The 23,234-nt window shown below is 46.6% G+C and overlaps 2 pseudogenes across 1 annotated transcript; one reads left to right on the top strand and one right to left on the bottom strand.

Annotated features, from left to right (window-relative positions):
• Positions 1-10,928: 10,928 nt before the first annotated feature.
• Positions 10,929-15,899, top strand: LOC144168155 (uncharacterized; annotated as a pseudogene).
• A 1,691-nt stretch (positions 15,900-17,590) lies between these two features.
• Positions 17,591-22,422, bottom strand: LOC144168148 (uncharacterized; annotated as a pseudogene). Its single transcript, XR_013322164.1, has 2 exons — positions 21,936-22,422; positions 17,591-19,002 (listed from the first exon to the last, which is right to left on the bottom strand). The product of XR_013322164.1 is annotated as an uncharacterized LOC144168148 (transcript).
• Between the last annotated feature and the right edge of the window lie 812 nt (positions 22,423-23,234).

The following is a 23,234-nucleotide window of genomic DNA, read 5'->3' as shown; positions in this document are numbered from 1 at the left end:
CGCACTCCACTACAACTCTGCCTAGCTGCCCAGATTGTGGTGGAGTGCTGCTGCTGATGCAGCTTCTGTACTTGTGTGTGTGCGTGCGTAACCCCTTTTACATGTGTGCTTTGTCCTTTGTAGATTCATGTGTTGTCTATATCTGTAGTGTTTCTCTGTAATGTTAATTTTCTCAATGTGTAACTCCTTTTTTTTCTCTTATTCCCCTTTTTCCTTTTTTTGTCTTTTGTGTTTTATATTTACCCTTGTGCGTGTTACATGCATTGTAATGTCAAGCTTCTCCCCTATCCTCCTATTCCTATGTATTCTTTTCTCCCTATCCTCGCCGTCCCCCCCTACACCAGCAGGCGTTCCGGTGTCCGCCCCCTAGGCGAGACAATTTACGCCTGTTGGTGGATTTTCCTTTTTCAAAGAACAATAAATACATACATACATAGGATGTTTGGTGTTGTCTGGGCAATAACGTTTTATTTCTCACTTCTGCTATTATATTTATAGGAAACCTATTTTAGATTATAAATTTTGCTTTCGTAGTGTTGCACTTGCACAGTTAGCGAACACTTGCTTGGTGCAAGGCTTCTGCATTAGGCTTTCGGCACGGCTTCGGTGTCATGCAGAAAAACCAACCCGCAAGGTCTTACCGTGTAGTGAAGCTTGAAAGTTTGCACGTCTTCAGATAGAGCAAACATTCGTTCCTCTACTATTTGTAAATTTCAAATATTTGAAACAGAGCTGCAAATCGAATATCAAGAAGTACTCGCACAGTATTCTAAGTTGCGAATGTTCACACACCTTCAAATATACTTCCTGGTCACCTCTGTATAAATATATAATTTACACAAATAATTTCATGAATGAGAGTTAAAAATGCAGTAAGGTGTTTTATGCAAGTTTGACGCATTTATTTGAAATCACTGATAAGCATTGGGTCCAGTTGATTGGATGCTTAACCGCTCTGTCTTCCCTGTACTATCTCCTACATCCTCTCAAACTCAACGGGCATAGCTTCATTTCTCCTACTCCCTTCTTTAGACACTGCTATGCTTTCCTTTCTTTCTTCACCGGATTCGACCTCCCTCGAAGAATACGCCATTGCCCTTGCAATAGAGCACGCTACTCTTAATGTTCCTACCACCACGCCAGTATATATCTTCTCCAACTGTCAGTCAGCCCTTCGTAATTTCGCTAACCATGAGACTCACCCACACACCACTGATTTCGTCACTCCGATACTTGCATCGAATCCTCGGCCACGCTTCATACTGGTTTGGGTTCCTAGCCACGCTGCCATGTGCGGAAACGCCTTAGCAGACGCGCTCACCCGAGTACCTTTCCCGGGATCGCCCATATCCTGGCCAACCTTGTACCACCCGCCGATGGTTCGTACTCAACACCGCGCTTCCCGCCATTACCAATTACACGCCCAACGCCTATCACGCACCCTGTACCCACCCCCAGTTCCCATCTAACTCGTGAGGCTGCGTGCCTCATTCGACAGGTTCAAACCTCTTCACTCCCCTCCCATCACATTCTTCACCGCATCTATCGGCGCCCTCGCCATCGTTCCTGCCCCAGGTGTTCTTCCTACCCATCCATCCCATTCTAATTGGGACTTCACCCCACCATCTCTTACCCAATCCCTCATTTTCATCACTTCCTGGGAGCTCTGGCCGTCTCCCCCGCCGACAGTGAACATCCAGGCTGCCCAGGAAGCTCTCTACAAACACGTGCACCGGATCCGCACAGGCATTCAGGAGTACTACGTGGATCCGGTGAATTGAACTTTCAAATTAGGACCAGGCATTCAGGAGTACTACGTGGATCCGGTAAATGTAACTTTCAAATTGGGACCTGGACTTAAAAATAAGTGTTAGTTCTCTCTCTCTCCTTCCTTCCTTTACAGGGTGGGCATTCATAGGGGCACGTGTTGGGTAATATGTTGTGTTGTAGTATGTGTGCGTTTGTAGGCATCTGTAAAACGGATTTGAACTTAGAGGTTGGTGAGGGAATCTGGCAGGTCTTTTCTGCTTTCTACGAATCGGTGGCTAGTAAATTTGAGGGCAGCAGTGCGTGCCGCCTCATTCCCTTGTAGAAAGGCGTGATGTCCAGATGAGGTATATGATCACTAGCTTTTGTATGCGTCGTAGTGTATTTGAGGTGTGATGCATCCTTCTTGATAAAGGGACATGCTTACTGGGAAGCACGGTGGAATCTGTCATGGCTGTGCTTGCATCGGTTTTTTGCAAAGTTGTGGAAGTGGTAGTGGTGATTGTGGCGGGCATCAAGGGTTTCTTATGAGTGATTAATGGCAGACATACCAGGGTTTTGTGCTTAAATATGCATCAAAACAGTGAACTGAATGAAGGTGGCTACGCAGGCCAGTTAAGACTTCATCTTGGAAATTTTGGTCAAATGTCAGGCATGACTCAAGGAAAGGATAGAGACAGGAATGAGCTTCATTACGAAGCTTCATTTCCCTCTGAGAGTGATTACAAAGCAAACAAAACCCTCCTGTGACACTGCTGTAACACCACATGTAAAAAGCAATTACAGCTGCTGCACACTTCACACTAATTATTCAGTATTCTATAGTGCATCTGTCTCCCACCTTTATCACATAGGCCTCAAAGATTTGTCGTTCCTGTTTTGTGCCATACAACTTCAGCACTCTCGTCGTATCAAATTCTGGCATGCAGCCACCTGGCGTGCATTGAGTCTTGTAGTGGAGCACTAAATCGGTTTCTGTTCAAGTCGTCAGCAATTCGGCATGCTCCCACCACCGCCTGTCAGGGCCTTGTCTGCCCTATGTACCATCAAGATACATTGAAATAGGAACAATAAACCATGTGACTTTCAGTATATGCTGTGCATCATGGTGACGGACTGTGTAGCCACAGGAGGAACAAAGTTACAAGAATTCGTGTCAAACAGTGGTATGGAAAGAGCATTTGAGAATGTTAATTTGGCCCACTGCCGCATGTCGTGTGGTGTCCCGCTACGGTTATCAAACTTTGTCACTGTGTAGGATCAAGCAGAACACAACGAAGCTTGATAGCAGAAGCACAAATGGGCACCAAATATGGTGGTGGGTGAAATAAATATTTTCACAGACCGAACAGCGCCCTCTCGACACACACGTGCAAGTTGGTCGAACTGGAAGTACATAATACCTTAGATAAACTGCACGAAGCTTACCATCACTCCCAAACCTCCCGCCTCAACCACCTACCAAACGAGACACCCTTGAACTCCTCGTATATCCAGCGCCCCAAGAACAGCTACAAAGTGTACCCCTCCACATCCGTCAACACATTTGTACAGCTCCCATACTGCAATATACGCATCAATACGCTCGTCAGGAAAGCAACCCTCTGGAGACCAACGAAACTAACGTGGATAATTACAAACTTTTCATTTCTGCGCGCCAAGAGTCCTCTGCAATAATTTAACAATGTGCAGCAAGACCATGACCTTCTGAATACAATGTCCCGGAGCTTATGACAGCACGCAGCGATTACAAGACACGGGATTCGACGAACCAAAGCGAAGCGCAGGAATCACCTTTGTAGGTCGCAATGGTCTTGTCTTGTTATTTCTTAGTCAACGACCGTGTGGTGAGCGACAAGAGTTTCGTGCGAACGATCGTTCGTGGCTGGCCGGTTGCAATAATCTTGTCTTGATATTTCTTATATTTCTTAGTCAATGACCGTGTGGTGGGCGACAAGAGTTTCGTGCGAACGATCGTTCGCGGCTGGCCATGATAGCACCGCCGTTTGAAGTTGAAGGGATACGCGCACTCGCACGTCGGAGACGAAACGCCAAGCGGCCTCAACACGGTGCTCTAATGAAATGCAGCGCAGAAGCTTGTCGCGGGCGCACTCATCACTCTCGCAAATCGAGGCGGCACAACTGATGCAGAACGCCCATGTTCACCGTCGTAACGCACTACGCGCAAATAAGGCGGCCGCACACACTCAGCGTCTCAATCACACGCTGCACACCACCGTGAGTGCTCTCCACAAGTTCTTTGAGAGCGCCCTTATCACAATCGCAAGCCGAACACCTATGCACCGCTGCAACGGCAGACAAAAATCACGGCGAGAAGATCGCAGCGAGGTAACCGTACAACAGCTGCCATTTTTTTAAAACCATGACGTCACATCCGGCAAAAAAAAAGTTGTTTTCTTTGTTTTTTGATGTCTAGTTGGCGCATACGCAGTAGGGTTCGTCCACCGTTCCTGAACGTCAGGTGAGCACCCCGGGGGAAAGGATCCCCGGGGTGCAGCAGCCTTTGCCATTCTTTCGACTGCACAAATTGCCGGAAATTCAGACAATTTTCCGGAAGTCTTTTCTGATTGGCTTTCAATTTTGGTCACGTGCTTTCGGTTGACAAAGCGGTTGTGTGTATTGTCGTCATTTTGACGTTTCATGTCATAGAGTTTCTCAATATTACCTAGAGCGGAAAGTGTCGCTGCGATCGCACGCCGACATGGGAATTGTGGGTAGTGTGCGAATCGGATCGGCGGCAAGTGGCTAGTACAAAGGACTATGGATTAGGCTTCTCGGCTCTGAAGTGCTTGTTAGTTCTGTTTTCGGTATGCTATACCGTTTTCGGGATGCCACTTTCTGGCATTCAATGGCTACCACAGATATGTCTAAATAAGAGCGTGATTAGCACTTAACGCATGTGCTCGCGTTAGCGGCGAGTTTCTTAAGATGAAGGGGTGACCACATGCAGTGACGGCAACAAGCGACGCCGAAAACGTAACTCAAAAGGTACAACAGGAGAGTGCACTGGGTGACAGCGACAAGCAAAAAAAAAATTAATACACTGCCGCCAATGTACTCTGTCGTCGTCGCTCGTGGCTACAGTTCACTGTATCGCCGCTGCCGCTCGCTTGTGGGCTGCTTCTGGCCGGCAAAAAGCGAGCGATGGTCCCAGCGGCCTGTTATATACCGCTTCATACCGCTTGCCGCCACCACCCACACTAAGGCCACTAAATAAGCTACGCTAGCCCACACTATCCGTTTTCTGCACACATTCAGTTACGATTTTTGCATCGCTCGTCGCCGCCGCTGCGTTTATTTACTCCTTGAAGCATGCACTGCCTTGGCAGGCGCAATGGGGCTACATACATAGCAACTCGACAAGCCAGTATTTATTTGCCATTTGAAGCATTCATGCAATTTCATAATGCTTTGCGCGCGTACTTGAAGACTTACTTGCGGTAACAGGCTTCACTTCTACGTTAATTTATACCTGCTTAGACAAAACAAATAAATACAACGGGATTATATCATTCTCGCATCCGTAATGCTGAATCGCCTGCCAAGGCGCGTAGCATACGATAATGAGACTGAGAGGGAGCAAGAACACAGCTTTAAACAATATAAATAATTTTTTTCAGCTAAATATTACAAAAAAATCAAAGAAAACCTCACCCAGTTTGAAGAATGTATTAACTTAAAAATATATCCGTGACGGCCCGCTGTATCTGGCAGCGTGAGCCAAAGGCAGGACTTCTACTTTTTTTTCCTTGCAACCCTCTAATTTGTTTTGCAGCATAAGACCTCGAACACAGTGCCTTACAAAAAACCGAATTTGTTGACAGCGGCACTTTTGGGAGCAATTTTTCAAACAAAAAATCAATTTGCGTAGCCACAAAGTCATTGCCGGCCATGCCATGCCGAACTTCTGGCCGAACTACACACTATGGCGGCACTCATGGAGGCGTAGAGCATAGTAGAGCGCTTCCGCCGAATCACGTTGGCGCTAGCGTCAGATTCCACTCTAGGTAAGGTAGTGAGAAACTCTTTGTTTCATGTCGTTTACGGACACCAGTTCTAAAGTTTGCCTTATTGCTCGTTACTAAAGGCGCATAATTCTTGGTCGGCAATGAAAAACCAGACTAAATGCAGCGGACATGACAACGTAAGCCTGTCTTTGCTATTCAACAACAATACTGCTTGTAATACACACTCCCTCTGTGATTGGCTGAGAAGGCGTGACGTAATTTAAACAGTTGGCGGGAACGATTACGTCGTGCATTGGCAACTTCAGCCTGCGTAAAAGCGACGTAATGCCACGTAACAGCTTAAAAATGGTGGCTGTTTTTGTCGCAAAATACAAGCAAAATAGGGCAAAAAATTGCCCGGCTTACGGCGCCGCAAAATGTGCGGCAATTTGCAGCAGGCGCAGTCTCGCATGCGCAATGTTTAAAGCATGTTTCCTACCGAAACAAATTATAGTTTCAACTGCTTCTAAGTAAGCGATCATGGAACATACAAATAACATGCAGTATTTTGTTTTTATGTTTGGCAATAAAATAAAAATTATTTGTGTGGCGTAACCGCAACATAAGAGGGCAGTACAAGCCTCTCCATGACAAAGAGAACCCAATGCATGGCATTTGTCCATACTCGTCCTAGTAAGCCATGGAGGAAAGAAAAGTTTAGGAGGGAGCATCACGTGACAATCGGGAAGCCTAGTCATAAAAAATAAAAAAGGAAAGACTGATGGGAGATGTTCCACTCACGTGACAGACAAGCGGTAGTTCTTTGCGCCTCATGTGGCCCTTCGTCGACGCTGCGTGCGTGCGTCTATCCGTTTGGTTGCCGGGCCGTCCGCGTATTCGAGTTTCGGCGACGAGCCGATGCGCGCAGCTCTTCCTGCAACCCGAAATGCACAGCGGCCTGATCGCGCGGGCAAAGTGGTCGGATGGGAGAGGCAGGAAACATCTTTGTTTACTGAGCTTTCGGACCCGTCGAAGTTCACGCCGCAGTCGGAGAGTTGTGTGCCGCCGCCGCGTGCAGAAGTGGAGATGATCTTTTCAACTTTGATTTGATTGATTGTGGGGGTTTAACGCGCCGACGCAACGCAGGCGATGAGGCGCGCCGTAGTGGAGGGCTCCGGATTAATTTTGACCACCTGGGGATTTTTAACGTGCGCCGAAATCTCGTACACACGGGCGTTTTTGCTTTTCGCCTCCATCTGAAAAGCGGCCGCCGCGGGCGGGAATCGAACCCGCGACCTCGTGCTCAGCAGCGCAACGCCGTAGCCACTGAGCCACCGCGGCGGGTATCTTTTCAACTTTGCCGCTCAGGCAAAGTTCAAAAGATCAACCATTTCAACCATTCCTTTAACAATTTATTGCCAAGGCGCAGTCAGTCCTCAATTCAGCAAGGTCCCTCCCAGGCGTAATCTGGCATTCGTTTTTTTTTTATATACGTATCGCACCGATCGAGCGGTCCTCAGCGGACAAACAGCCGACGTACTGCTTGCGACGCGAGGTGGTCACACCCAACATAAGGGTTCTGAACCCTTGGTTTTCCAGTGCACTGAAGTAGATAAAAAAAAGAGAGTCGATTCAATTCGCAGAACTGCATACGTCGATTCAAACGGCGGACTTGGAGTGTCGTGCCTTAGCTTAGAATGACAAAAGCTGGCGCCCCGTCATTATTTCACAGCAGTGCACATCGCTTGACATTTAGAACCTACCCACAACCACACACACGCACCTGCTACTGCTGCCGTGGCTAAGCCTAACGGCAGCGGCAACTCGATTCGCATGAAGGTACTCCCCAGCAGTTGAGGGTCAACACACGCAATTCATCCTCCATCTTCATTCCTGCGAGGTGCGGTTCACGACAGGGTCGGTTATGGGAACGTAGCAACGCTAGGGGCGCCGGTACGGCCAAGTACAAATTTTGTTAAAGCCCAGTTTGTATTTCGCGCGTTCGGTTTTCTGACTGCCTTGATGGTAGTTCGCGTCGCAGCTGACAGATGGCGCCACCAGTCCACGGCGCGCGCACCGCTCGTGGGACCTTGTTCTCGGAAGGTTGCAGTCGGTCTTGCAAGAGGTAGCGTCAAACATCCCCCTCGCGAGGGGCACGATCAAATGCAGAGCATTTCCGGGGGCGCACGACGTTAAGTAGTTGGCGTTACGTTAATGTTGTTGCACTTGTGGCAACTGCTGACGAGAGAGCGCTCGTCAGCAGTAATTTGAATGAGTCAACGATATAAGGCGCGTTCATAGCGTCCCATTCTGTGTCGGCTCTGTGGCGCAGTGGGTAGAGCACCATGTACATTGAGTTCCGCCCGCCTGGTCGAGGGATCGAAACCTGGCGCCGGATAGTATTTTTTTTATGTAGTAGGGACAACGACGGTGCGGACTACGGACGTCAACGCGGGTGACATTGTGAGTTACTGAAATGCTCTGCATTTAAAACACACCACCACGCCGGAGCACCGAAAAGGCGAACGTATGCAAAAGCGCGCGCGAGCGAAACCAAAGCTAGTCTCACAACCTCCCCGCCGACACCACACTCATTACGCGCGATAACTCAGCAGAATGCCAAACGCAATCATCACAGCACACCTGGCAAACACCGCGCAGCTGTAGGACGCTCCATGCTTGTGAATGTTTACGGCGGCGCGTCCGAGCGATCCATCGTCAGAAGTGAAATTCGGCTTGTAGCTCGTGAGGGTGCTTCGTAAGAATGCGATCGAAGTCTCGCCTTGCTTTGAACAGCGACAGCGGCAGTACTTCCACGATACGAAGCTTGGAGCGCAACGCTGGCGAACAATCTTGTACGGCGCCTTCGGCGACAGCGCTGTCCTCCATCTCCACCGGCAGCCAGCCGGAGTCACTAAATGCTACCGCGGGCCTGAGCGTGGTATTTTTCCATAATGCATTTCGCGGGAGGAGCCCGATGCATAGAGTGGCCCGAGGAGAGGAGAAAACGGCTTCAGAGGAGGTTGGCTTGGCGAAGCTGGGCCGCCTGACGTCATGCTCCCTCCTAACATTATTCTTCCTCCATGTAGTAAGCTGCTGGGTGACATGATTGAACGCAAGAGAAAAATAACAAAGAAAAGTGACTATTTGGTTCATTACAGCGCTGACTGAAGTCGAGCTTGACGAATGAGTGAATTAACGACATCGATGCGTTCCCCGGTTATCAGACGTAGCGCTTCGCTGCTCTTACGTGTCAATAGAAGCGATGGTCGCGGCCGCCTTTTTCTGTGATCACGCCATAAACTTGCAACATAGCAGCAGACGATGGCGTGCCGGCGGTGGCGGCAGGGAAGGTTATAACGCAACAAAGCTTTCATTGAAGCAGAGAGCCCAGCTATGCTACTAAAAGCGTTTGAAAGAAATAAATAGATAAGGTAAAAAAGTGTGTGATGTTCTTTAGCTCGATATTCCGTCTTTCGCTCGCTTTTGGATCAACGTTAGTCGATCGCCTTGTGGTGTTGACGCCAAATTTGACCACCAGAAATGTGTGTTTTTTTTGTCAGCCTCGGCTACACTAGTCTTAATTTTTACAGTACATGCCAAGTGTTTTTATATCTTTCTTGCACAATATTTGATGCCTTGGTAGCGATCTTTATGAGTGACTCTTAAATTACACTGCATGTCGTCATAGCTATACGTGCAGCACGTCACTGATTGCTTACGTCGTGCTTACGCAAAAAAAAAAAAAAAAAAAAACACGAGTGAAATGCCGGCAATTTGTGCAGTCGAGAATAGGGCCCCATAACAAACTTTGTGACGTTATACCACGTTAGCGACTCGAGCGACGTCAACGTGAACTCCAGTCACCACAGTTTGTTTGGTCGCTTGGTCGTATCAGACACACTAGGCCGACACGACAGCGACGACGACGCCACGCCGAGGGAAGCACTTGATCCTGCTGCGCAATCAATGGGCGGAGCCACGAAGACCCATGACGTCATAAATAAAAAAAATCCGCTTCTAATGGGTGGAGCCACAAAAGCCCGTGACGTCATAACAAAAATAAAAAAAAACAGACGAAGCGAACGCCACATAATTTTTTTTTTCTGTTTACGAAAAGCAGCGTGAGCCGATGTTGTGGCTGGGAGTTCGGTGGCATGCTTGGCGTTTGTTTTACGAGAAGCGGCGGCGCGGAATCGCGGCGGAATCTCGAGACATCGATACAGGAGGCCGAGGAGGCGATGCTCGAGATGACGCCTTGTTTCAGGTGATCAGTTGGGGATTTGCGTCGACGTCAACATACGTGCGTGAAGTGGGTGATGCGTTAGGGCCCGGTGGACAGGATTTGTGTTCGAGGATGCGTTTGTGTGCGTGTTCGTTTTGTTATTTTATCAGTTGGTGCGTGCTTGGAGTGCATATCGGTGATGCGCCAGGGCAACTGCTTTGAACGTTTTCCTTTTTTTTGTGTGTGGAAGTTCTGCGGTATTGTGTCGCAGCTATGATGTGTGTTTCTACATCTGCCCCGTTTCAGCTCATCAAATTCGTGCTTTCAAACTGGGTGATGCGCTAAGGCACCGCTTCAATTTTTAAACTCCCTTGCGAAGTGATGCGAAGCTTGCTCCAACAGTGTGCAATTATGATTACTACCCTTTGACCCGTGAAGGACTACGCACGTGCGCTGTTGGTTTGATAAAATCAGTACGCGGTGGTTTGTTTACGTACAATATCGTCAGTAGACTGAAGGAAAAGACAAAATCGTTACACTAGAGTTTCCTTTGTGCGGTAAATGTCGTCATACACGCTGTTAGCAAACGGCGAGGATGCGACTATGTTGAAACAATATGCTAATAGGAAACACTCCGTTATGACGTAGCTCTAGTTCGATCTACAACTTTAGGTTCATTTGGTGCAGTAACGACATCGTTCAGAAATGCATACACGAGACGAAATGTGTGCTAGCACCAGCTACTTTATGGTTAAATTCACAGCTGAGGTCAGCTGTTTTCTGCTGGTACGGTGTTCGCTTGGAACAGCAGCGAATTTAACCAACGAGATCGTACCAGCTGATACCCAAGCAGCAGAAATTGCCAATACCAAGCATGGCAAATCATCAGTGGCCAATGTGTCCGAGCTTGGCAATACCTCCGCCACCATCATTGGCTGGCGCTTGGGAAAGGTGACAAGCCAACAATAGACCGATCCCACAGGCCAGTTTCGCGACGCCACCGCTGCCGCGGCAGCCGCGGTGCATGCCGGTACTTGTAGTCGTCCGTGCGCACCAGCCAGCCGGAGTGCCTGAGCGTGCCGTTTTCGAGAGATTTTTCGGTCGTGTGGAGCCGTCTTACGATGGGAAGATTTACGTGCTGTGTTCCTGGATGCTACAACAACAGCACAAGGGATAAAGGCTTGAGTTTCTACGTCTTTCCTAAAGAGCTAAAGCTTCGGGAGACGTGGATTCAGCGTATCAACAGGGCTGGACGGGGCGGCAGGTAAGACATCTTATTAAATGTATGGTGCCGATTTGAAATTAAATAAGCGTATTGCGGTGGTTTCTTTTATCTGAATGTGTAATCATGAAGCTTAGCATACCAAAGAATATGATCTTTGCTCACTCTGCCTGCGTATACTCTTACCGGATAGCTCAGCCGCTGCTCGCGGTTGTGCATGCCGGTCATGTTTTAGCGCATCTTCCTTATTTTAGCGTTTTTTTTATCGCTGCGTACTAGTTTTAGCATATCGTTACCGTGTTTGCGAGAGTAGACTGCGCAGCGCGAGAGTTACCGCGAACGGTAACTTACCGGCACAGGCTTCACCGTCGCCAGCGCTTCCGGTAACGCGGGAAACGGTAACGCAAACACCGTAACGATATGCTAAAACTGCCTACGAAACACGGTAACGATATGCTAAACCTCTCTATTATTACGAGTTGTAGTGCTGAGGTCTTTTAGTTTTTCATGTTGCGCAAGTGCAGCACCGCGTACGTGGCTTGCGTTTTTTTTACAACGCAAGTGGCAAGCATGCAGGCATAAGGGGAAGGCAAGACGAGGCTCTCGTAATAGTTCTACCGTACCTCGAAACCTTACTTTTTAGAAACGACGTAACGTACTTCACGGCACGCTTGCAACAACTTAGCCAGAACTCGTAGTGCCAAAGGGCGATTAGCTTTCGCGGATCACCCTCGAAGCAAACGGTGCCTCTGTAATCTCGTCCTTTCCGCAAAATAGTTATCTGGCGCATGCACGCGGCCGATTTTGCTGCACCTATGCAGATGAGTGGCACAAACAGCTGTATAATTTACGTGTGTGTGGCGGTGTCGAGTAAGGCTGAAAATTAAAATTCCATCTGTCATTTGCCCTTGACTGATATGGAACTTTTTGTACGTTAATCAAGAGGAAGTGATACTGTTTCGCAGTGGTAGCATGCAGACTGGACATTTAAAAGGAACCTGAAAACGCAGTAGGTGATGTTCAGTGTGTCATATGTACGCAATAATGCTAGAACTTTTTGTGCTCAGGTTCTCCAAGTTTACCCCTACCACGGGACACCGAGTAGGCGGTGCCCACTTCGAAGGAGCAAAAAAGACTTACATGAACAGAGTGCCCACAATCTTCCCGCTGAGACCGCAAAAGGTGGAAAGGAGGCGACAGCTGATAAGGACACAGGTAATTTGAGCGCAAGCAACGCAGAGAAATAGCATTACGTTGTTGCATATGCACCACTGAATATTTTGTTATGGCTTAATGCAGGCAATGGCTACTTAAGGGTTGTGCTACTGCGTAAAAAAAGCTATGATGACGAGTAAACTTAAACTCGTGTGAAGGTATATAAAATGCAGTATACGAAATCTCACCTGCAGCTGCACACTGTGTTGTAAAAATCACTGAAACACATGGCTTTCTTTTTTTCATTTTCCCCTGACAGCCGGAACTTCCCAACAGTCCAACTGTGGCACCCCAGCACGACCCAGAAGTCTCAGGCTCTACCATCACTAGTAGCAGCAGCGACAGTGAGGACACCCCACAGCAAAGCACTCTACTCATGGACCATGCCTACTGCAGCCAAGAGTCAAGCTATGACCAGCTTGCTAAGAAAGTTGCTGACCAAAATGATACAATAACTGAGCTAGCAGAAAAAGCTGAAGCTGCTTACGCGCAAGTTGAAGAGCTGAACCGCCAGCTAAAACGCTCTCAACAGGACCACGCTGAAGCAAAAAAGCTATGTGAGCGCCTTCAGCAGAAGAAAAGGTGCTTGCGGCTTGAGCTATCCTGTATGCAGAAGAAAGTCAAGAGGTGCAAGGCTGAAGCTACACAAAAGATTGACATCACGTATGAAGCCCTTGTAGAAGATGAAAAGAAGCTGCGGTACTACACTGGCTTTACATCCAGAAAGTGATTCGACAGTTTTTGGTCCCTACTTGAACCAGATGCGAAAAAGCTGCGGTTTTGGCAGATGAAGGAAACGGAGAACGAGGACCCGAACTTTATCCTGCCTTTGAAGACACAGCTTGTGCTCGTCCTGATGAGGGTACGGCTGGGCCTTGACGGCCTTGACCTTGCGTACAGGTACGCTGCCAACGTTCAAGTGTGTTTTTTTTTGCATCAGTACTCATTTTTGCCTTTGCATAAGGTCCAAGTGGAGTGACTAATGAAACTCTGTTACCATGCCAATACATTTACGAGGGCATTCTGTGTATATAGTTATTTATGAATATACTGCGAGGGAAACAAGCAGAACCCAATCAGCCCTAAAGAAGCCATGAAGACAAAATACGAGTTTGTTTTATTCAAAAGATTTGGTATTTTACCCTTAGCGCTCGTCCGGGAGCAAACGAACTTTCATTCACTGAGAAATTCGAAAGTTTAAGCCAAAATTTCAGTGTTCCTGCCGAGCCTAGCTGGTTTTGTTAGTTAGTTTGCGCACTGAATGCAGCATGCTGTGTATTCGCAAGTTCATCAAAATATCAGCAATGGTATGCAGCACTTTTTCACTTGTCGTTTATAATGAAAATGACTGGAAGTAACAAGATGCTTAAACAAAGGGAATTCAGTACCGTTTAAGCATCTTCTGCAATAACATCTTCACGGCAACTGTAGGTTCTTTTGTTTGTGCTGCGGAAAACTACTGATGTGCATTTTTTGCAAATTTGTTTTTCGTACAGGTTTGGCGTTTCTACGTCAACCGTTTCGAGGATCTGGGTAACATGGCTGGATTTTTTGGACAACAGGCTTCGCCAGGTATGTCAGCACCAGTTATCTTTTTCCATTGCCTTTTGTTTGTGGTCTCTGTGATGGCCGCGACAAATTGCAACATTTATGGGAAGGGAGAAAGGGGGCTGGAAGTTTAGGTATAAAAGGCCAACTGTACACTGATCAGTCGCGTAGCCAGGGTTCTATTTCAAGGGGTGTTTGTCAGCCCTCCCTCATGGCCAGAAATATTGACCCCCACTACTGCCTTTCTGTCTGTCAAGATACCTGCTAAGAACATACAGGTAATTTAATTCCCCGAGGAATGCTTTTTTAAGCTTACTGCAAGATCGCTCAGCTTGAACACCTTGTGTTTGCATTCTAAGACGATCGATTGAATTAAAGTAGATTTCAGTAAAACGAATCGTTAGGCAAGTTAGTGCACGCTTGTAAAAACCAGAGCAGAAAAATACAACACAGGGGAAGCACAATGGGACAAGCACTCACTCTCAGCTAAAAATTATTGGAAGCAATGTCACATGTCGCCTCACCTTAAATGTACTCATTTCACTTTTTTTATTCTGTGGCTTGCTACGTGGCTCAGTGCCCGAGGCGTTGTGCTGCTAAGCCCAAGGATGCGGGTTCGATTCCCGGCCGTGGCTTGCGCTTTTTTTACGCAGGCGAAAAGCGAAAATGCTCGCGTGTTCGAGATTTAGGTCCACGGTAAAGGTTCCCAGGTGGTCAAATTAAACTGGAGCCCTCCACTACAGTGCACCTTATAACCTATGTAGTGCCTGTGCATTATAACTCATATTAAATCAATCGATGAACCTTCTGGGTCTTACAACACATGCCCAATGCAGTAAATGATTTTATTTATATGTAACGATGCTTCCAAAAAAATTTTTGTTGAGAGCATGCTTATCCCAGCATGCTTCTCCTGTGCCGGTGTTTTTTTTGCTAATTTTTAGGGCTTTGGTAGATTCATTTGACAGTGTTACAAGCTGTGATGGCTCATTTTGCGGTCTCTACTGCAGAGCAATGCCAGTACTCGCGGCAAACATCAAAGGTGGAGAAGGTGACTTTTTAAATCTTACATTAAGAGCAATGGGGAGATTCATGTGCATTGAGGATGTAGTCTTAGATCCTTCGCATAGATCTACCACTCTAAGACCACTCCCCCTGCCCGTTCCTAAGCCACTGATGGTATTAATGTAAAAAATATGAAAACCCAGTTTTCCTTCTTTTTTTCAGGTCCCAACTTGGATGCCTCCCCACCTGTGCGACAAGTACAGGCCACAAGATTTCATTGACAAGGGCTACACCACTGTTGACGGCATCCTCGACTGCACCGAAATTTTCATCGAAACCCCCTCGTCATTCCGTGTGCAGAGTGAGACCTATTCCTCGTACAAAAAGCACAATACTGCAAAAGGGTTAGTTTGTGCAGCCCGAACGGCTTTGTCATGTTCGTGTCCGATCTTGCTCCTGGGAGGCTGTCTGACAAGGCCCTAACAAAGGCTTCTGGTGTGTTGGAAAAGTTCTCACCAGGGCGAAGTTTGATGGCTGATAGGGGGTTCACCATCGAAGAAGAGTGCAAGGAACTTTCACTGCACTTGAACATTCCGCCATTCATGGAAGGACGGCCTCAACTGTCTGAAGCAGATGAAACTGAGACAAGGCTCATTGCAAGTGTGCGCATACATGTGGAAAGGGTTATTCGGAGGATAAAGACTTACAGAATACTCTCACAGGTGTTTCTAAACAGCATGTCTGGACAACTGAACAAGGTGTGGCATGTTTGCGCACGCTTGACAAACTTTGTGGGTGAACCATTGCTGTGAGCAGGTGTGAATGAAGTCTGCATGTCTGCTGATAGGCTGCGCCAGTTCGCTTGCACTACATTTGGCTACTTTTTTGGCCATGCAGCACAGCCAGAAATGGGAAGGACAAAGGCCTTTGTGCCTGTTCTAGGAACTGCTCACCGCCCCTCCACCCTTTTTATTCACCTTAGCCCAAAACAAGGAGCAATCCACTCCCTTCAGGAGGGCACGTACGAAGGTCCGTCTCCTTCCCGTGCACATTCAAGCATCATAAGAAATGCCCCTGCCTAGGTTTTGTATTCACGTTTATTTGCTTTGTTTGCTTGGCCATTCCCTTATTCTCTACATTTCATGAGCACTACGTCTACTTGCATGAAAAGATGTGTTGTCTGTATTGACCCCCCTTTTTTGTTGTCATAACACATTGCTACCTGTACTGTCATGGATGTGCATTATGCATTAGCCATACTCTCTTCATCTCTGTCACCATTTCAAACAGCGGCATGTTTTGATGCTTGCCATTAAAATCGAAGTGAACCCATGCCTGGCGGTCTTAATGAATAGGTACATACTTTTATTTCGATAGGGTAAAAGCTCGTGATCGTGGCCATAGCTGCCCATTGAGAAGCATACTTGTATGGGCTATCACCATCTTGTCCCCTTGTGTCCAGGCTTCCAGTCTGCTGTGGTTTAACACAAACATGAAAGGTTAATAAACAGGCTGACCTAGCCTTGTAAGGTGTGACAGCATTCATTGATAACCTGAAGCTATGTTGAGTGTATCATTTCCTGCACAGAAACCAGCTACAGGAGAATAATGGAGCTGTGGAGAAACGGCGTTACACAGTGCTTGAGTAAATTTCAGGAAGCCTGCAGCCGCCTGTTTCGCAAGAACCAGTTGTCTAAAAATATTTTCCACATAGTGCTCCAGTACAGTGGTTTATTTGACATAGTTTGCGTGCTTCCCGTAAACTGTGTAGGGCCTTCAGGAAAACAAAAAAAGAACAGGTCAGAAGGCACATGATAGTACAGGCCTACACACTAGCAGTGGTGGGTAAAAAGTAGGGCCATAAAAAAAACAGGTCACAACACATCATAGCGCAGGCCTACACATTAGCAGTGGTGGGATAAAAGTTCGAATAGCTCATGCCATGTGACACGTGAACATGATGGCATGTGAACAGGTGCCTCGCTGTCCAACAAAACACTGATTCATGGAAAGCTGTGGCATGTGTTACCAGTCTGCTTGTTTGATTCACCTTCAATGAATTCAAAATGAAGGTGAAAAGAGAAGTACAGACAACGCAGCAGCAAAAGAGTCCGTCAATGTAACATTACATTGAATACAAAGAAGCGGGAATGAAGACAGACACAAATAACACAAATACTCTGTATCAGTAAAGAAGCAGTTAATAAGTATCACCAGGCTTTTTACCTCCACAGTACGTAAGCAAGCTTAGGTGCCCCAAGAATTTTTTTACAATTCCACATAAGTTGCTGTTCTGGAGCAAGGCCGGCCCTTACAGTAGCACGGAAGCCATTGCTATGAATATTAGTAGCAACAATAACGCCAACAGTGCTGTTTCGTGTGCTTCGTGGCATAAATAAGCAAGCCTATGCCTCCGCGAACTTAGCGTGAAGCACACGCGCTTCACACTGGAGGGCCTCGCGCTCATTTGTACTGTTTTTCTCCAGCGTGGACAAGTTATGCACGTGAATGGTGTACAAAGAAAAAGGGTAGACCGTTCTTGTTAACGCAGAACAAAAATGCACAAACCTCGTACATAAACATCTTCGTTGCAGAAAAGGTAATTAACAAGCACAGAAGCAAAAGTCTGGTGGACTACTTCTACTGGCTTCAAGTATTTATGGGATGACAGAACACATGCACAAGCGTGAAAACAATTTCTAGCTTTACTTTACCAGTTACTGGAAATGTAGGGAAGCAAGTATCTGGAAGTAAAAAAATTGCAACGTTCTATGAATTCCGTGAAGAAACTCTGGTCAAATGGCACGGAGATTTGTCGGCACTCTTCCTTGCTGTAAACAAACAGCACGCAGGTGTTCAGACCAGTCACACCCATCTGCACTTGCACCTGAGTGTAATAGCCACTGCTTTTTTTTAGTTCCCCTGCATGCAACTGCCTTTTGGCAAAATCTTCAATTTTTAGGGGCACTTTGATCTCAAGCAGCCTTGGCGCACAACATTTACACTTCACAAGCCCATCTGGGCTTGCACCTAGAAAACTGGGATGACGAGAGAGGAAGAGGCCAGTTTCAGTCACCTCAAGCTCCATGTGGCTGTCATTTTTGTCCTGAAATGCTTTCCTGGCTTCAGGCTCACACAGCAGGCCCCGCTTCATGGCAAATGTTGCCCTGCCTTTCTTTTTCCCAACCACTGCCGCGATGAGACGTCGGGGATCATGCGGCCCCATTTTGGTTTGGCACGTCCTGACCCACGTGTAAACTCTATGCGCTACAGATGCAGTGATCAGACCCTCCCTATACGTATGCCAAAGGAGGCAAGCACTTTGCAGTCGTGTGGCTGCCTCTACGGCTGTAACTTCTTCGTCTGGGTATGACAGCAGAGCATTCCCCTGTTTATCTCGCTCCAGCCACCTTACAGGTAGTCCAGCCACATCTTCGGTACCGGGGCTCTCAACTTTTCTTTGTTTTTCGGGAAGAAAGTCATTTGCTTCAAGTACGTCTGCGAAGCAATCTAGCCCACATTCTTTGAAGTTGCCATGCAAGTTTATGAGGCTCAGTGTTCAGAGATTCGAGTGTTGTGTTCTCAAGCATGAGTAGGCTGCTCGTTTTTTGTGAAGCCTTGGTGCATCACTAATTCTTTCAGTGGTGTCCTTGGAGAATACAATCTGTTGAAATTGCTCAGTTACTTTTTTTGGATCCCGCGGGTTGTACCACTGCCGTTCACCTTCAGTGCATGCAATGGCATCTGGTACTTCAGCGAGATCATGTTGCGCAATGTGCATCAGCCCGTACAAAACACAGCAAACATGTTTGCAGACACCACCTTTCCCAGCAACACATGAGCAGCTGCCACTGACAAGCTCCCCATCACACTTAAGCAACTTCACCCCAACACTGTACACTGCCCGTGTTGCCATAGATGCCAGAACTTGTGCCTTCACCACGGTCTCTGCGGTGTCTTCAGTTGAAAACACCAACTTTTGCAGGTGGCCTGATGTGAAAAGCCGCAGGCCAGCATCTCGATGTTTTCTAGCGCCTTTACTTTCAGTGTACCTGCATGAAGAATAAACGTTCACGTTTACATGCTTTGCAGGACTTTTTTCTTCCAGAATATATATTTACACATTCCACCCTCTAGTTAACTGTTGCATAATAAAAATAATCCCACTTTCAGGCCTGCAGAAACAGCTGAAGAAATTTTTGTAATTGCACTTGGCTAGAACAGTTGGCATGAGTACATTCCTGTGCATAAACACCTTTTCATTCCTTACACAAATTTGCACACTCCCAGTTTTCTTGTCCATTGTGCCAGTTCTGAAAATATAGAACTAAAACTAAATTTAAGAAGACTGTCTACTGCAATCATATATGTAAAAACTTCATTCTAAAGTGACCTCAAATTGTAACAGCAAAATGGCTCGGAGCTACGCTAGTTGGTACATATTCGGATAAGAATCAGTGGAACTTTGTCGAAAATACACAAGACCCTGAGGAAACACACGGCACACTGTTGACTATCAACTGAATTTTTACTGAAGGAAACACACATATATACAAAAAGTTAAGACGGAAGGTCATTGAAAAGGGAGTCGCGGATGCCTGCATAGAAACCCTTTTTCATTGTTCGATAAGGCCACAGATAGCACGCTGACGCAGTGTTCTCCAGCTTAATCTATCGCCAAGGCTTCGATCATTTAACGTCCGAGCTTGTTTTTATTTTTTCCCGATAACAGCAATCTCCTGGAGGTTTGCTTTGCATGTCCAGTCTAGAACGTGAAGGGCGAGGTGGCTGGACGGAGTTGTTTGAAGGGATGCAGCTGCTCTTGGGCCCTGTCATTCAAGCAGCGGCAGATGTAAACGGACCCGCAGTTAAGGGGTATTTTGTACATTTCATTTTTGCATTACTGGGTAAATCTGGTCCGATGTTTTTTTTATCGCAAATCGCATAACTGTTTACCTGACGGCGCATGCCGTATGATTTGTTGGAAGCGGAAAACAAAATCCTGAAACCATGTTTTGTCCCCACTTTTTTTCAGGCCATGGGAGAACCCGTGTACGTACGGCAAAACTGCAGAGACCCATTTGCGAAAAACGTCGGACCAGATACACTCAGTGCTGCAAAAATGTAGTGTTCAAAATACCCCTCAACTGCGGGTCCGTTTACATCGGCCGAACTGGCCGCTGCTTGAACGACAGGGCCCGAGAGCATGCTGCATCCCTTCAAACAACTCCATCCGTCCACCTCGTCCTTCACGTTCGAGACTGCACGTGTAAAGAAAACCTCCAGGAGCTTGTTGTTATCGGGAAAAAGAAAAACAAGCCCGGACGTAAAATGATCGAAGCCTTGGCGATAGATGAAGCTGGAGAACACTGCGTTTGCGTGCCACATGTGGCCTTATTGAACAATGAAAAAGAGTTTCTCCGCAGGCATCCGTGATTCCCTTTTCAATGCCCTTCCGGCTTAACTTTGTGTATACCTGTTTCCTTCAGTAAAAATTTAGTTGATAGTCAGCAGTGTGCCGTGGGTTTCCTCAGTGTCTTGTGTGTTTCCGACAAAGTTCCGCTGATTCCCATCCGATTATGTAACAGCAAGTTGGCCTGTATCAGTATTTTAGAGTACTGTGAACACAAATATGCCAGACACATGAAAAAAGGTACTGCTGCCCTATACATTTTCCAGCTTTAGACTTTGTGGCGTCACAAATTGCAAATGGTGAAACGGGTTTGGTGAGGCTTGTCAAACAGTTCTTTTGAAACAAACACTGAGGTAGGGACAACTTAGAGTAACATAAATGTATGTGGGAACCTTTTAAAAGGCACAAACCCCAGCTAGTAAGCACAATAACGTATGTTGTCTCAGCCTAAGCAGTAGGCTTTGTTTGTTTCGGTTTCTACCTTGTTGAATGTTTCACTTGCATACAAGTGCAGTCGAAATATGCATGCATACAGGTGAACATGAGAGCGTACCATACCTAGAGACCACCACTGCATATATATATATATATATATATATATATATATATATATATATATATATATATATATATATATATATATATATATATATATATATGAAACAAGTAACACAAGCAGGAATTATTAGCGCTCTCAACTTGAAACGAGACAACCGTCAACTTCTTTGATCCACGCCGTGTGTATTTTAAGCATCTTCTCTTGCACGGCCTGGGCATTCCTCAGAAAACTTCGCTGGCATTGTCATGCCCCACCAATAAGGTAGGAGGTTTAGTAGCCGACTTCGATCATACGCCACCACACCGAGATGGTGTTAAAAAGCAATTTGTGATTGGGAGTGACGAAAGTAATAGCCGACGAGAACAAGCTTTCAAAAACATGGGGACGATCGAGTATAAAGTCGGGCTCGGCTCGATCTGGGCGCGTTGTTACGTGGTCTGAAACTTCACGAAATAATGTGAGGGGAATGGGGGAGAGAAATGCCACTTTAATTATTTATTTCTCAGCAATCAAGGGTTGTTGGCCATTGAATAAAAGCTGAGAAATCTACGAACGGTGTTATTTTCCAGCTAAACACAAAGTTATTCAGACCCGTCGCGGTTGCTCAGTGCCTAAGGCGTTGTGCTGGTGAGGGCAAGAACGCAGGTTCGATTCTCAGCCGCGGCGGCCGCATTTTTGATGGAGGCGAAAAGCAATAACGCCCGTGTTTTCAAGATTCCAGCGCACGATAAAATCCCCAGGTGGTCAAAATTAATACGGAGCCCTCCACTACGGCGCGCCTCATCGCCTGCGTTGCATCGGCGGATTAAACCACACAATCAACAAAGTTACTGAGCCTGTAGCGTACCGCTTTAATTAAGAGAAGAGCCTACAAGATGGGTAGAGCTTTGTGGCACTAGTAGTAGTTCAAGAAACATTACACTTTCTGAAACATTTGGGTGTCAGCATGCTCTTTTCCCAAATAGCACTCATCAGTTTTAGAGAACCATGACTGCCGAGTTAAGTTTGCATACCTGACAATGTGCTCCTTTCCAAAGTATGGGTTCAGGGAGCTTGTTTTGCAGGTCCACCCTTGACTGTTGTGGTTGTGTAATACAGATGCCATGGCACAGCATTACACGGAGCTGCAAAAAAAAAACAGAGCCTGAAGGTTAGTTTAATCTGAACACAGCCAGCTAACCTTTCTGCTAAGCCAATACACTTTCTTAGATTACATATTTTTATCATGGCGTTACCATGTCTCTATTGGTGGAACATACAAACATCTGCATGCTGCGTACTCCTATAAAAGAACCCCGGGCAGTGCCAGTCAATCGGTGCCCGTTGGCCACGCAAAAGCCAGGCCAATGAACCAGCTGCACGTATTAATAACATAATATGCCTCCACTGCATGATGCTCGTACCCGATGAGGAGTAGTAACGACGTGCGGACTCGTTGGTGTGATAGCATCATGCAAACAAGCACAAAAAACACTGAAAGGCAGCAGTAGTTCTCATGAGAAGAAAAGAGAAGAAATCGCTCGCCCTGTGAACTTCCTGACACCGTGTTTTTCGCGCTGTTTTCAGGGCCTTATCAGTACCAAATCTTTAGTCACATGGTAGTAATCCCATGCAGGGACTGTGCTTTACTAGTGCTGAGATAATCTTCACTGTTGCACATACTGCACACAGTAAATACTCTTAAGAGAAAAAAGCTCAGCGAAGTAGCTATTACAAAGACCGTAAGCAACAGATGAGGTTAAAGAAATGGCAAATAAGGCTATAACAACGGAAAAAAATAACTGCAATGAAATAACGCAGGAGCACGGCAAAAGCCATAATAAAAACGCAATCCATGAAAAGAATATTGATTATTTAAAAATGCATCACTGTACCGCAAGAATGCAGTTTTCTAGACGATGCCGTTCTCCAACCACACGAACCTGCAGCTCTCTGGTAACTGCATATACAGAGGTCAAAACTGTTAACAACGCGCGAACGCGTGGCTTTTGATACGTGCAGCACAGCCTGCTGATAGCCACTGGCGTAACCAGCGAGATTAGGTGACGGCGCTGTGGCGGCTTGGCATGCGAAAGCTATTGCCCATGCTTCCTTTTTTTTTCTTGGGGGAAGGGGGGGAGGGAGAGATTCGACATCAAAAGTCCCTCACCACGACCCTCGCCAACGCATAAAATAAACGATATCTGACGCTGATAACCAGCGAAGTCTCGTTCGTTTTCGCCTTTGGTATGGTTACTACGTTTCCCTTTCTTTATATCGGAACTATACCAAAGGCGATAAAAAGACTGCACTGGTTATCAGCGTAAGATAAC

This window comes from Haemaphysalis longicornis, unplaced genomic scaffold, assembly GCF_048455015.1.
Source record: "Haemaphysalis longicornis isolate Haplotype H1 unplaced genomic scaffold, Haemaphysalis longicornis Haplotype H1 scaffold_1, whole genome shotgun sequence".
Taxonomy (NCBI): domain Eukaryota; kingdom Metazoa; phylum Arthropoda; class Arachnida; order Ixodida; family Ixodidae; genus Haemaphysalis; species Haemaphysalis longicornis.
This window is presented reverse-complemented; position numbering and strand designations above follow the sequence as displayed.